The following is a 10,000-nucleotide window of genomic DNA, read 5'->3' as shown; positions in this document are numbered from 1 at the left end:
ACAGAAGAGGGCTCGTCCGGGATTTGAACCCGGGACCTCTCGCACCCTAAGCGAGAATCATACCCCTAGACCAACGAGCCACAGATTGCGGTTCAGTGGAGGTCACTTCGCCACGTACTTCAGTCTGCTCGATGCTACGGTCGCTCCAACATCCTGCCTCTGTAGCTGACAAGGGCAGACATAGAACTCATGCACTGACCAGATTTCTGAGAAACTCAATTTTTACGTACCAGCTCTAGCTTGGCCTGCCTTCGTAGAATAATGTTGATTAAAATACCAAACGACAAAACACATGAGCTGAATTTAACAGCAGAAACCAACATCGTGGCAGTGACACACAAATCTTTTCCGATGAGAAGCTTTCTGAGGTCTGTAATGCTTCTTCACAGAGTGTCAGGTGACACCTGTCTCGTCAATTTAGTTCCTGCTCAGTTTTATGTGAGTTCTAGATTGTTAGGAGGCCATTGTACCAATACATTTTAAGACACACTGCCACAGAGAAAGTTGTGACATACCCCAAGCTCCTCCTTGCCAAGCACTGCCAGACAGACTCTCGAAGGTTCCACCGAGATTTGAACTCGGATCGCTGGATTCAGAGTCCAGAGTGCTAACCGTTACACCATGGAACCTACAGTGTCTGCACATCTGTTTGAAGTGTACAAAACACTCAAGGAGGCTCTGCGAACAGCAACTAACCAGCAAGCATCAGAACGTTCTGGGATTTGAACTCGGGCCCACTTGGTCTCTTCAGCAATAAAAGAAAAAAAAACAAAACCCAACTCCAACTAGCCCTCAGATGCTCCTGCAACTAGCAAACGCAAAATGAAGGCTCACAGGTCCGTGAAGCGATCCAAGAATCTATTTTTTGCCATATCTCCACTGCTTGGGCTGCATTCCTAAACCAATGATTAGAAAAATGTCAAGTCAAAGTTTAAACTGCAGATGAAGAACTAAGAAGAGCAGCGAGAAGTGGGTATGAAAACATGCAGACGCAGCTTTAGTGTTAATTGACAGTGGCATACGTTTGGCCCAGGAATGGCAGAATAGACTGAAACTGCTCAAGAAAAGATGCTGTAAAGACAGAAGAGGGCTCGTCCGGGATTTGAACCCGGGACCTCTCGCACCCTAAGCGAGAATCATACCCCTAGACCAACGAGCCACAGATTGCGGTTCAGTGGAGGTCACTTCGCCACGTACTTCAGTCTGCTCGATGCTACGGTCGCTCCAACATCCTGCCTCTGTAGCTGACAAGGGCAGACATAGAACTCATGCACTGACCAGATTTCTGAGAAACTCAATTTTTACGTACCAGCTCTAGCTTGGCCTGCCTTCGTAGAATAATGTTGATTAAAATACCAAACGACAAAACACATGAGCTGAATTTAACAGCAGAAACCAACATCGTGGCAGTGACACAAATCTTGCCGATGAGAAGCTTTCTGAGGTCTGTAATGCTTCTTCACAGAGTGTCAGGTGACACCTGTCTTGTCAATTTAGTTCCTGCTCAGTTTTATGTGAGTTCTAGATTGTTAGGAGGCCATTGTACCAATACATTTTAAGACACACTGCCACAGAGAAAGTTGTGACATACCCCAAGCTCCTCCTTGCCAAGCACTGCCAGACAGACTCTCGAAGGTTCCACCGAGATTTGAACTCGGATCGCTGGATTCAGAGTCCAGAGTGCTAACCGTTACACCATGGAACCTACAGTGTCTGCACATCTGTTTGAAGTGTAGAAAACCCTCAAGGAGGCTCAGCGAACAGCAACTAACCAGCAAGCATCAGAACGGTCTGGGATTTGAACTCGGGCCCACTTGGTCCCGTTCAGCAATAAAAGAAAAAAAAACAAACCCCAACTCCAACAAGCCCTCAGATGCTCCTGCAACTAGCAAAAGCAAGATGAAGGCTCACAGGGCCGTGAAGCGATACAAGAATCTATTTTTTGCCATATCTCCACTGCTTGCATTCCTAAACCAATATTTAGAAAAATGTCAAGTCAAAGTTTAAACTGCAGATGAAAACTGAGAAGAGCAGCGAGAAGTGGGTATGAAAACATGCAGACGCAGCTTTAGTGTTAATTGACAGTGGCATACGTTTGGCCCAGGAATGGCAGAATAGACTGAAACTGCTCAAGAAAAGATGCTGTAAAGACAGAAGAGGGCTCGTCCGGGATTTGAACCCGGGACCTCTCGCACCCTAAGCGAGAATCATACCCCTAGACCAACGAGCCACAGATTGCTGTTCAGTGGAGGTCACTTCGCCACGTACTTCAGTCTGCTCGATGCAACGGTCGCTCCAACATCCTGCCTCTGTAGCTGACAAGGGCAGACATAGAACTCATGCACTGACCAGATTTCTGAGAAACTCAATTTTTACGTAACAGCTCTAGCTTGGCCTGCCTTCGTAGAATAATGTTGATTAAAATACCAAACGACAAAACACATGAGCTGAATTTAACAGCAGAAACCAACATCGTGGCAGTGACACAACAACAATGATTAGAAAAATGTCAAGTCAAAGTTTAAACTGCAGATGAAGAACTAAGAAGAGCAGCGAGAACTGGGCATGAAAACATGCAGACGCAGCTTTAGTCTTAATTGACAGCAGCATATGTTGGACTCTTGAAGGTTCCACCGAGATTTGAACTCGGATCGCTGGATTCAGAGTCCAGAGTGCTAACCATTACACCATGGAACCAACAGTGTCTGCACATCTGTTTGAAGTGTGGAAAACACTCAAGGAGGCTCAGCGAACAGCAACTAACCAGCAAGCATCAGAACGGTCTGGGATTTGAACTCGGGCCCACTTGGTCCCGTTCAGCAATAAAAGAAAAAAAAACAAACCCCAACTCCAACAAGCCCTCAGATGCTCCTGCAACTAGCAAACGCAAAATGAAGGCTCACAGGTCCGTGAAGCGATCCAAGAATCTATTTTTTGCCATATCTCCACTGCTTGGGCTGCATTCCTAAACCAATGATTAGAAAAATGTCAAGTCAAAGTTTAAACTGCAGATGAAGAACTAAGAAGAGCAGCGAGAAGTGGGTATGAAAACATGCAGACGCAGCTTTAGTCTTAATTGACAGTGGCATACGTTTGGCCCAGGAATGGCAGAATAGACTGAAACTGCTCAAGAAAGGATGCTGTAAAGACAGAAGAGGGCTCGTCCGGGATTTGAACCCGGGACCTCTCGCACCCTAAGCGAGAATCATACCCCTAGACCAACGAGCCACAGATTGCGGTTCAGTGGAGGTCACTTCGCCACGTACTTCAGTCTGCTCGATGCTACGGTCGCTCCAACATCCTGCCTCTGTAGCTGACAAGGGCAGACATAGAACTCATGCACTGACCAGATTTCTGAGAAACTCAATTTTTACGTACCAGCTCTAGCTTGGCCTGCCTTCGTAGAATAATGTTGATTAAAATACCAAACGACAAAACACATGAGCTGAATTTAACAGCAGAAACCAACATCGTGGCAGTGACACAAATCTTGCCGATGAGAAGCTTTCTGAGGTCTGTAATGCTTCTTCACAGAGTGTCAGGTGACACCTGTCTTGTCAATTTAGTTCCTGCTCAGTTTTATGTGAGTTCTAGATTGTTAGGAGGCCATTGTACCAATACATTTTAAGACACACTGCCACAGAGAAAGTTGTGACATACCCCAAGCTCCTCCTTGCCAAGCACTGCCAGACAGACTCTCGAAGGTTCCACCGAGATTTGAACTCGGATCGCTGGATTCAGAGTCCAGAGTGCTAACCGTTACACCATGGAACCTACAGCGTCTGCACATCTGTTTGAAGTGTAGAAAACACTCAAGGAGGCTCAGCGAACAGCAACTAACCAGCAAGCATCAGAACGGTCTGGGATTTGAACTCGGGCCCACTTGGTCCCGTTCAGCAATAAAAGAAAAAAAACAAACCCCAACTCCAACAAGCCCTCAGATGCTCCTGCAACTAGCAAAAGCAAGATGAAGGCTCACAGGGCCGTGAAGCGATACAAGAATCTATTTTTTGCCATATCTCCACTGCTTGCATTCCTAAACCAATATTTAGAAAAATGTCAAGTCAAAGTTTAAACTGCAGATGAAAACTGAGAAGAGCAGCGAGAAGTGGGTATGAAAACATGCAGACGCAGCTTTAGTGTTAATTGACAGTGGCATACGTTTGGCCCAGGAATGGCAGAATAGACTGAAACTGCTCAAGAAAAGATGCTGTAAAGACAGAAGAGGGCTCGTCCGGGATTTGAACCCGGGACCTCTCGCACCCTAAGCGAGAATCATACCCCTAGACCAACGAGCCAAAGATTGCTGTTCAGTGGAGGTCACTTCGCCACGTACTTCAGTCTGCTCGATGCTACGGTCGCTCCAACATCCTGCCTCTGTAGCTGACAAGGGCAGACATAGAACTCATGCACTGACCAGATTTCTGAGAAACTCAATTTTTACGTAACAGCTCTAGCTTGGCCTGCCTTCGTAGAATAATGTTGATTAAAATACCAAACGACAAAACACATGAGCTGAATTTAACAGCAGTCCCGTTCAGCAATAAAAGAAAAAAAAAACAAACCCCAACTCCAACAAGCCCTCAGATGCTCCTGCAACTAGCAAACGCAAAATGAAGGCTCACAGGTCCGTGAAGCGATCCAAGAATCTATTTTTTGTCATATCTCCACTGCTTGGGCTGCATTCCTAAACCAATGATTAGAAAAATGTCAAGTCAAAGTTTAAACTGCAGATGAAGAACTAAGAAGAGCAGCGAGAAGTGGGTATGAAAACATGCAGACGCAGCTTTAGTGTTAATTGACAGTGGCATACGTTTGGCCCAGGAATGGCAGAATAGACTGAAACTGCTCAAGAAAAGATGCTTTAAAGACAGAAGAGGGCTCGTCCGGGATTTGAACCCGGGACCTCTCGCACCCTAAGCGAGAATCATACCCCTAGACCAACGAGCCACAGATTGCGGTTCAGTGGAGGTCACTTCGCCACGTACTTCAGTCTGCTCGATGCTACGGTCGCTCCAACATCCTGCCTCTGTAGCTGACAAGGGCAGACATAGAACTCATGCACTGACCAGATTTCTGAGAAACTCAATTTTTACGTACCAGCTCTAGCTTGGCCTGCCTTCGTAGAATAATGTTGATTAAAATACCAAACGACAAAACACATGAGCTGAATTTAACAGCAGAAACCAACATCGTGGCAGTGACACACAAATCTTTTCCGATGAGAAGCTTTCTGAGGTCTGTAATGCTTCTTCACAGAGTGTCAGGTGACACCTGTCTCGTCAATTTAGTTCCTGCTCAGTTTTATGTGAGTTCTAGATTGTTAGGAGGCCATTGTACCAATACATTTTAAGACACACTGCCACAGAGAAAGTTGTGACATACCCCAAGCTCCTCCTTGCCAAGCACTGCCAGACAGACTCTCGAAGGTTCCACCGAGATTTGAACTCGGATCGCTGGATTCAGAGTCCAGAGTGCTAACCATTACACCATGGAACCTACAGTGTCTGCACATCTGTTTGAAGTGTAGAAAACACTCAAGGAGGCTCAGCGAACAGCAACTAACCAGCAAGCATCAGAATGGTCTGGGATTTGAACTCGGGCCCACTTGGTCCCGTTCAGCAATAAAAGAAAAAAAACAAACCCCAACTCCAACAAGCCCTCAGATGCTCCTGCAACTAGCAAACGCAAAATGAAGGCTCACAGGTCCGTGAAGCGATCCAAGAATCTATTTTTGCCATATCTCCACTGCTTTGGCTGCATTCCTAAACCAATGATTAGAAAAATGTCAAGTCAAAGTTTAAACTGCAGATGAAGAACTAAGAAGAGCAGCGAGAAGTGGGTATGAAAACATGCAGACGCAGCTTTAGTCTTAATTGAATGTGGCATACGTTTGGCCCAGGAATGGCAGAATAGACTGAAACTGCTCAAGAAAAGATGCTGTAAAGACAGAAGAGGGCTCGTCCGGGATTTGAACCCGGGACCTCTCGCACCCTACGCGAGAATCTACAGTGTCTGCACATCTGTTTGAAGTGTAGAAAACATTCAAGGAGGCTCTGCGAACAGCAACTAACCAGCAAGCATCAGAATGTTCTGGGATTTGAACTCTGGCCCACTTGGTCTCTTCAGCAATAAAAGAAAAAAAAAAACAAACCCCAACTCCAACTAGCCCTCAGATGTTCCTGCAACTAGCAAACGCAAGATGAAGGCTCACAGGTCCGTGAAGCGATCCAAGAATCTATTTTTTGCCATATCTCCACTGCTTGGGCTGCATTCCTAAAGCAATGATTAGAAAATTGTCAAGTCAAAGTTTAAACTGCAGATGAAGAACTAAGAAGAGCAGCGAGAACTGGGCATGAAAACATGCAGACGCAGCTTCAGTCTTAATTGACAGCAGCATATGTTGGACTCTTGAAGGTTCCACCGAGATTTGAACTCGGATCGCTGGATTCAGAGTCCAGAGTGCTAACCGTTACACCATGGAACCTACAGTGTCTGCACATCTGTTTGAAGTGTAGAAAACACTCAAGGAGGCTCTACAACTAGCAAACGCAAGATGAAGGCTCACAGGTCCGTGAAGCGATCCAAGAATCTATTTTTTGCCATATCTCCACTGCTTGGGCTTCATTCCTAAAGCAATGATTAGAAAAATGTCAAGTCAAAGTTTAAACTGCAGATGAAGAACTAAGAAGAGCAGCGAGAACTGGGCATGAAAACATGCAGACGCAGCTTCAGTCTTAATTGACAGCAGCATATGTTGGACTCTTGAAGGTTCCACCGAGATTTGAACTCGGATCGCTGGATTCAGAGTCCAGAGTGCTAACCGTTACACCATGGAACCTACAGCGTCTGCACATCTGTTTGAAGTGTAGAAAACACTCAAGGAGGCTCAGCGAACAGCAACTAACCAGCAAGCATCAGAACGGTCTGGGATTTGAACTCGGGCCCACTTGGTCCCGTTCAGCAATAAAAGAAAAAAAAACAAACCCCAACTCCAACAAGCCCTCAGATGCTCCTGCAACTAGCAAAAGCAAGATGAAGGCTCACAGGGCCGTGAAGCGATACAAGAATCTATTTTTTGCCATATCTCCACTGCTTGCATTCCTAAACCAATATTTAGAAAAATGTCAAGTCAAAGTTTAAACTGCAGATGAAAACTGAGAAGAGCAGCGAGAAGTGGGTATGAAAACATGCAGACGCAGCTTTAGTGTTAATTGACAGTGGCATACGTTTGGCCCAGGAATGGCAGAATAGACTGAAACTGCTCAAGAAAAGATGCTGTAAAGACAGAAGAGGGCTCGTCCGGGATTTGAACCCGGGACCTCTCGCACCCTAAGCGAGAATCATACCCCTAGACCAACGAGCCAAAGATTGCTGTTCAGTGGAGGTCACTTCGCCACGTACTTCAGTCTGCTCGATGCTACGGTCGCTCCAACATCCTGCCTCTGTAGCTGACAAGGGCAGACATAGAACTCATGCACTGACCAGATTTCTGAGAAACTCAATTTTTACGTAACAGCTCTAGCTTGGCCTGCCTTCGTAGAATAATGTTGATTAAAATACCAAACGACAAAACACATGAGCTGAATTTAACAGCAGTCCCGTTCAGCAATAAAAGAAAAAAAAAACAAACCCCAACTCCAACAAGCCCTCAGATGCTCCTGCAACTAGCAAACGCAAAATGAAGGCTCACAGGTCCGTGAAGCGATCCAAGAATCTATTTTTTGTCATATCTCCACTGCTTGGGCTGCATTCCTAAACCAATGATTAGAAAAATGTCAAGTCAAAGTTTAAACTGCAGATGAAGAACTAAGAAGAGCAGCGAGAAGTGGGTATGAAAACATGCAGACGCAGCTTTAGTGTTAATTGACAGTGGCATACGTTTGGCCCAGGAATGGCAGAATAGACTGAAACTGCTCAAGAAAAGATGCTTTAAAGACAGAAGAGGGCTCGTCCGGGATTTGAACCCGGGACCTCTCGCACCCTAAGCGAGAATCATACCCCTAGACCAACGAGCCACAGATTGCGGTTCAGTGGAGGTCACTTCGCCACGTACTTCAGTCTGCTCGATGCTACGGTCGCTCCAACATCTGCCTCTGTAGCTGACAAGGGCAGACATAGAACTCATGCACTGACCAGATTTCTGAGAAACTCAATTTTTACGTTACCAGCTCTAGCTTGGCCTGCCTTCGTAGAATAATGTTGATTAAAATACCAAACGACAAAACACATGAGCTGAATTTAACAGCAGAAACCAACATCGTGGCAGTGACACACAAATCTTTTCCGATGAGAAGCTTTCTGAGGTCTGTAATGCTTCTTCACAGAGTGTCAGGTGACACCTGTCTCGTCAATTTAGTTCCTGCTCAGTTTTATGTGAGTTCTAGATTGTTAGGAGGCCATTGTACCAATACATTTTAAGACACACTGCCACAGAGAAAGTTGTGACATACCCCAAGCTCCTCTTGCCAAGCACTGCCAGACAGACTCTCGAAGGTTCCACCGAGATTTGAACTCGGATCGCTGGATTCAGAGTCCAGAGTGCTAACCGTTACACCATGGAACCTACAGTGTCTGCACATCTGTTTGAAGTGTAGAAAACACTCAAGGAGGTCAGCGAACAGCAACTAACCAGCAAGCATCAGAACGGTCTGGATTTGAACTCGGGCCCACTTGGTCCCGTTCAGCAATAAAAGAAAAAAACAAACCCCAACTCCAACAAGCCCTCAGATGCTCCTGCAACTAGCAAAAGCAAGATGAAGGCTCAAGGAATCTATTTTTTGCCATATCCTTTGGCTGCATTCCTAAACCAATGATTAGAAAAATGTCAAGTCAAAGTTTAAACTGCAGATGAAGAACTAAGAAGAGCAGCGAGAAGTGGGTATGAAAAACATGCAGACGCAGCTTTAGTGTTAATTGAGCAGTGGCATACGTTTGGCCCAGGAATGGCAGAATAGACTAAACTGCTCAAGAAAAGATGCTTTAAAGACAGAAGAGGGCTCGTCCGGGATTTGAACCCGGGACCTCTCGGCACCCTAAGCGAGAATCATACCCCTAGACCAACGAGCCACAGATTGCGGTTCAGTGGAGGTCACTTCGCCACGTACTTCAGTCTGCTCGATGCTACGGTCGCATCCAACATCCTGCCTCTGTAGCTGACAAGGGCAGACATAGAACTCATGCACTGACCAGATTTCTGAGAAACTCAATTTTTACGTACCAGCTCTAGCTTGGCCTGCCTTCGTAGAATAATGTTGATTAAAATACCAAACGACAAAACACATGAGCTGAATTTAACAGCAGAAACCAACATCGTGGCAGTGACACACAAATCTTTTCCGATGAGAAGCTTTCTGAGGTCTGTAATGCTTCTTCACAGAGTGTCAGGTGACACCTGTCTCGTCAATTTAGTTCCTGCTCAGTTTTATGTGAGTTCTAGATTGTTAGGAGGCCATTGTACCAATACATTTTAAGACACACTGCCACAGAGAAAGTTGTGACATACCCCAAGCTCCTCCTTGCCAAGCACTGCCAGACAGACTCTCGAAGGTTCCACCGAGATTTGAACTCGGATCGCTGGATTCAGAGTCCAGAGTGCTAACCGTTACACCATGGAACCTACAGTGTCTGCACATCTGTTTGAAGTGTAGAAAACACTCAAGGAGGCTCTGCGAACAGCAACTAACCAGCAAGCATCAGAACGTTCTGGGATTTGAACTCGGGCCCACTTGGTCTCTTCAGCAATAAAGAAAAAAAACAAAACCCAACTCCAACTAGCCCTCAGATGCTCCTGCAACTAGCAAACGCAAGATGAAGGCTCACAGGTCCGTGAAGCGATCCAAGAATCTATTTTTTGCTCAAGGAGGCTCAGCGAACAGCAACTAACCAGCAAGCATCAGAACGGTCTGGGATTTGAACTCGGGCCCACTTGGTCCCGTTCAGCAATAAAAGAAAAAAAAACAAACCCCAACTCCAACAAGCCCTCAGATGCTCCTGCAAC

General features: G+C 45.8%; 18 non-coding genes across 18 annotated transcripts; all 18 read right to left on the bottom strand.

Annotated features, from left to right (window-relative positions):
• Positions 1 to 8: 8 nt before the first annotated feature.
• On the bottom strand, positions 9 to 80 carry trnap-agg (transfer RNA proline (anticodon AGG)). Its single transcript has one exon. It is a non-coding gene; the product is annotated as a tRNA-Pro (tRNA).
• Positions 81 to 557: 477 nt separating this feature from the next.
• trnaq-cug (transfer RNA glutamine (anticodon CUG)) lies at positions 558 to 629 on the bottom strand. The gene has a single exon. It is a non-coding gene; the product is annotated as a tRNA-Gln (tRNA).
• A 458-nt stretch (positions 630 to 1,087) lies between these two features.
• trnap-agg (transfer RNA proline (anticodon AGG)) lies at positions 1,088 to 1,159 on the bottom strand. Its single transcript has one exon. It is a non-coding gene; the product is annotated as a tRNA-Pro (tRNA).
• Positions 1,160 to 1,633: 474 nt separating this feature from the next.
• Positions 1,634 to 1,705, bottom strand: trnaq-cug (transfer RNA glutamine (anticodon CUG)). The gene has a single exon. It is a non-coding gene; the product is annotated as a tRNA-Gln (tRNA).
• A 453-nt stretch (positions 1,706 to 2,158) lies between these two features.
• On the bottom strand, positions 2,159 to 2,230 carry trnap-agg (transfer RNA proline (anticodon AGG)). Its single transcript has one exon. It is a non-coding gene; the product is annotated as a tRNA-Pro (tRNA).
• A 395-nt stretch (positions 2,231 to 2,625) lies between these two features.
• trnaq-cug (transfer RNA glutamine (anticodon CUG)) lies at positions 2,626 to 2,697 on the bottom strand. The gene has a single exon. It is a non-coding gene; the product is annotated as a tRNA-Gln (tRNA).
• A 459-nt stretch (positions 2,698 to 3,156) lies between these two features.
• On the bottom strand, positions 3,157 to 3,228 carry trnap-agg (transfer RNA proline (anticodon AGG)). Its single transcript has one exon. It is a non-coding gene; the product is annotated as a tRNA-Pro (tRNA).
• A 474-nt stretch (positions 3,229 to 3,702) lies between these two features.
• On the bottom strand, positions 3,703 to 3,774 carry trnaq-cug (transfer RNA glutamine (anticodon CUG)). The gene has a single exon. It is a non-coding gene; the product is annotated as a tRNA-Gln (tRNA).
• A 452-nt stretch (positions 3,775 to 4,226) lies between these two features.
• Positions 4,227 to 4,298, bottom strand: trnap-agg (transfer RNA proline (anticodon AGG)). The gene has a single exon. It is a non-coding gene; the product is annotated as a tRNA-Pro (tRNA).
• Positions 4,299 to 4,878: 580 nt separating this feature from the next.
• trnap-agg (transfer RNA proline (anticodon AGG)) lies at positions 4,879 to 4,950 on the bottom strand. The gene has a single exon. It is a non-coding gene; the product is annotated as a tRNA-Pro (tRNA).
• Positions 4,951 to 5,427: 477 nt separating this feature from the next.
• trnaq-cug (transfer RNA glutamine (anticodon CUG)) lies at positions 5,428 to 5,499 on the bottom strand. Its single transcript has one exon. It is a non-coding gene; the product is annotated as a tRNA-Gln (tRNA).
• A 916-nt stretch (positions 5,500 to 6,415) lies between these two features.
• Positions 6,416 to 6,487, bottom strand: trnaq-cug (transfer RNA glutamine (anticodon CUG)). The gene has a single exon. It is a non-coding gene; the product is annotated as a tRNA-Gln (tRNA).
• A 282-nt stretch (positions 6,488 to 6,769) lies between these two features.
• Positions 6,770 to 6,841, bottom strand: trnaq-cug (transfer RNA glutamine (anticodon CUG)). The gene has a single exon. It is a non-coding gene; the product is annotated as a tRNA-Gln (tRNA).
• Positions 6,842 to 7,294: 453 nt separating this feature from the next.
• On the bottom strand, positions 7,295 to 7,366 carry trnap-agg (transfer RNA proline (anticodon AGG)). The gene has a single exon. It is a non-coding gene; the product is annotated as a tRNA-Pro (tRNA).
• A 580-nt stretch (positions 7,367 to 7,946) lies between these two features.
• On the bottom strand, positions 7,947 to 8,018 carry trnap-agg (transfer RNA proline (anticodon AGG)). Its single transcript has one exon. It is a non-coding gene; the product is annotated as a tRNA-Pro (tRNA).
• A 476-nt stretch (positions 8,019 to 8,494) lies between these two features.
• trnaq-cug (transfer RNA glutamine (anticodon CUG)) lies at positions 8,495 to 8,566 on the bottom strand. The gene has a single exon. It is a non-coding gene; the product is annotated as a tRNA-Gln (tRNA).
• A 430-nt stretch (positions 8,567 to 8,996) lies between these two features.
• trnap-agg (transfer RNA proline (anticodon AGG)) lies at positions 8,997 to 9,069 on the bottom strand. Its single transcript has one exon. It is a non-coding gene; the product is annotated as a tRNA-Pro (tRNA).
• Positions 9,070 to 9,547: 478 nt separating this feature from the next.
• trnaq-cug (transfer RNA glutamine (anticodon CUG)) lies at positions 9,548 to 9,619 on the bottom strand. The gene has a single exon. It is a non-coding gene; the product is annotated as a tRNA-Gln (tRNA).
• Positions 9,620 to 10,000: the final 381 nt, after the last annotated feature.

The sequence above is a fragment of the Carassius auratus genome, unplaced genomic scaffold, assembly GCF_003368295.1.
Source record: "Carassius auratus strain Wakin unplaced genomic scaffold, ASM336829v1 scaf_tig00214053, whole genome shotgun sequence".
NCBI lineage: Eukaryota > Metazoa > Chordata > Actinopteri > Cypriniformes > Cyprinidae > Carassius > Carassius auratus.
Note: the sequence above shows the minus strand (reverse complement) of the source record. Positions and strands in the feature narration are given on the sequence as shown.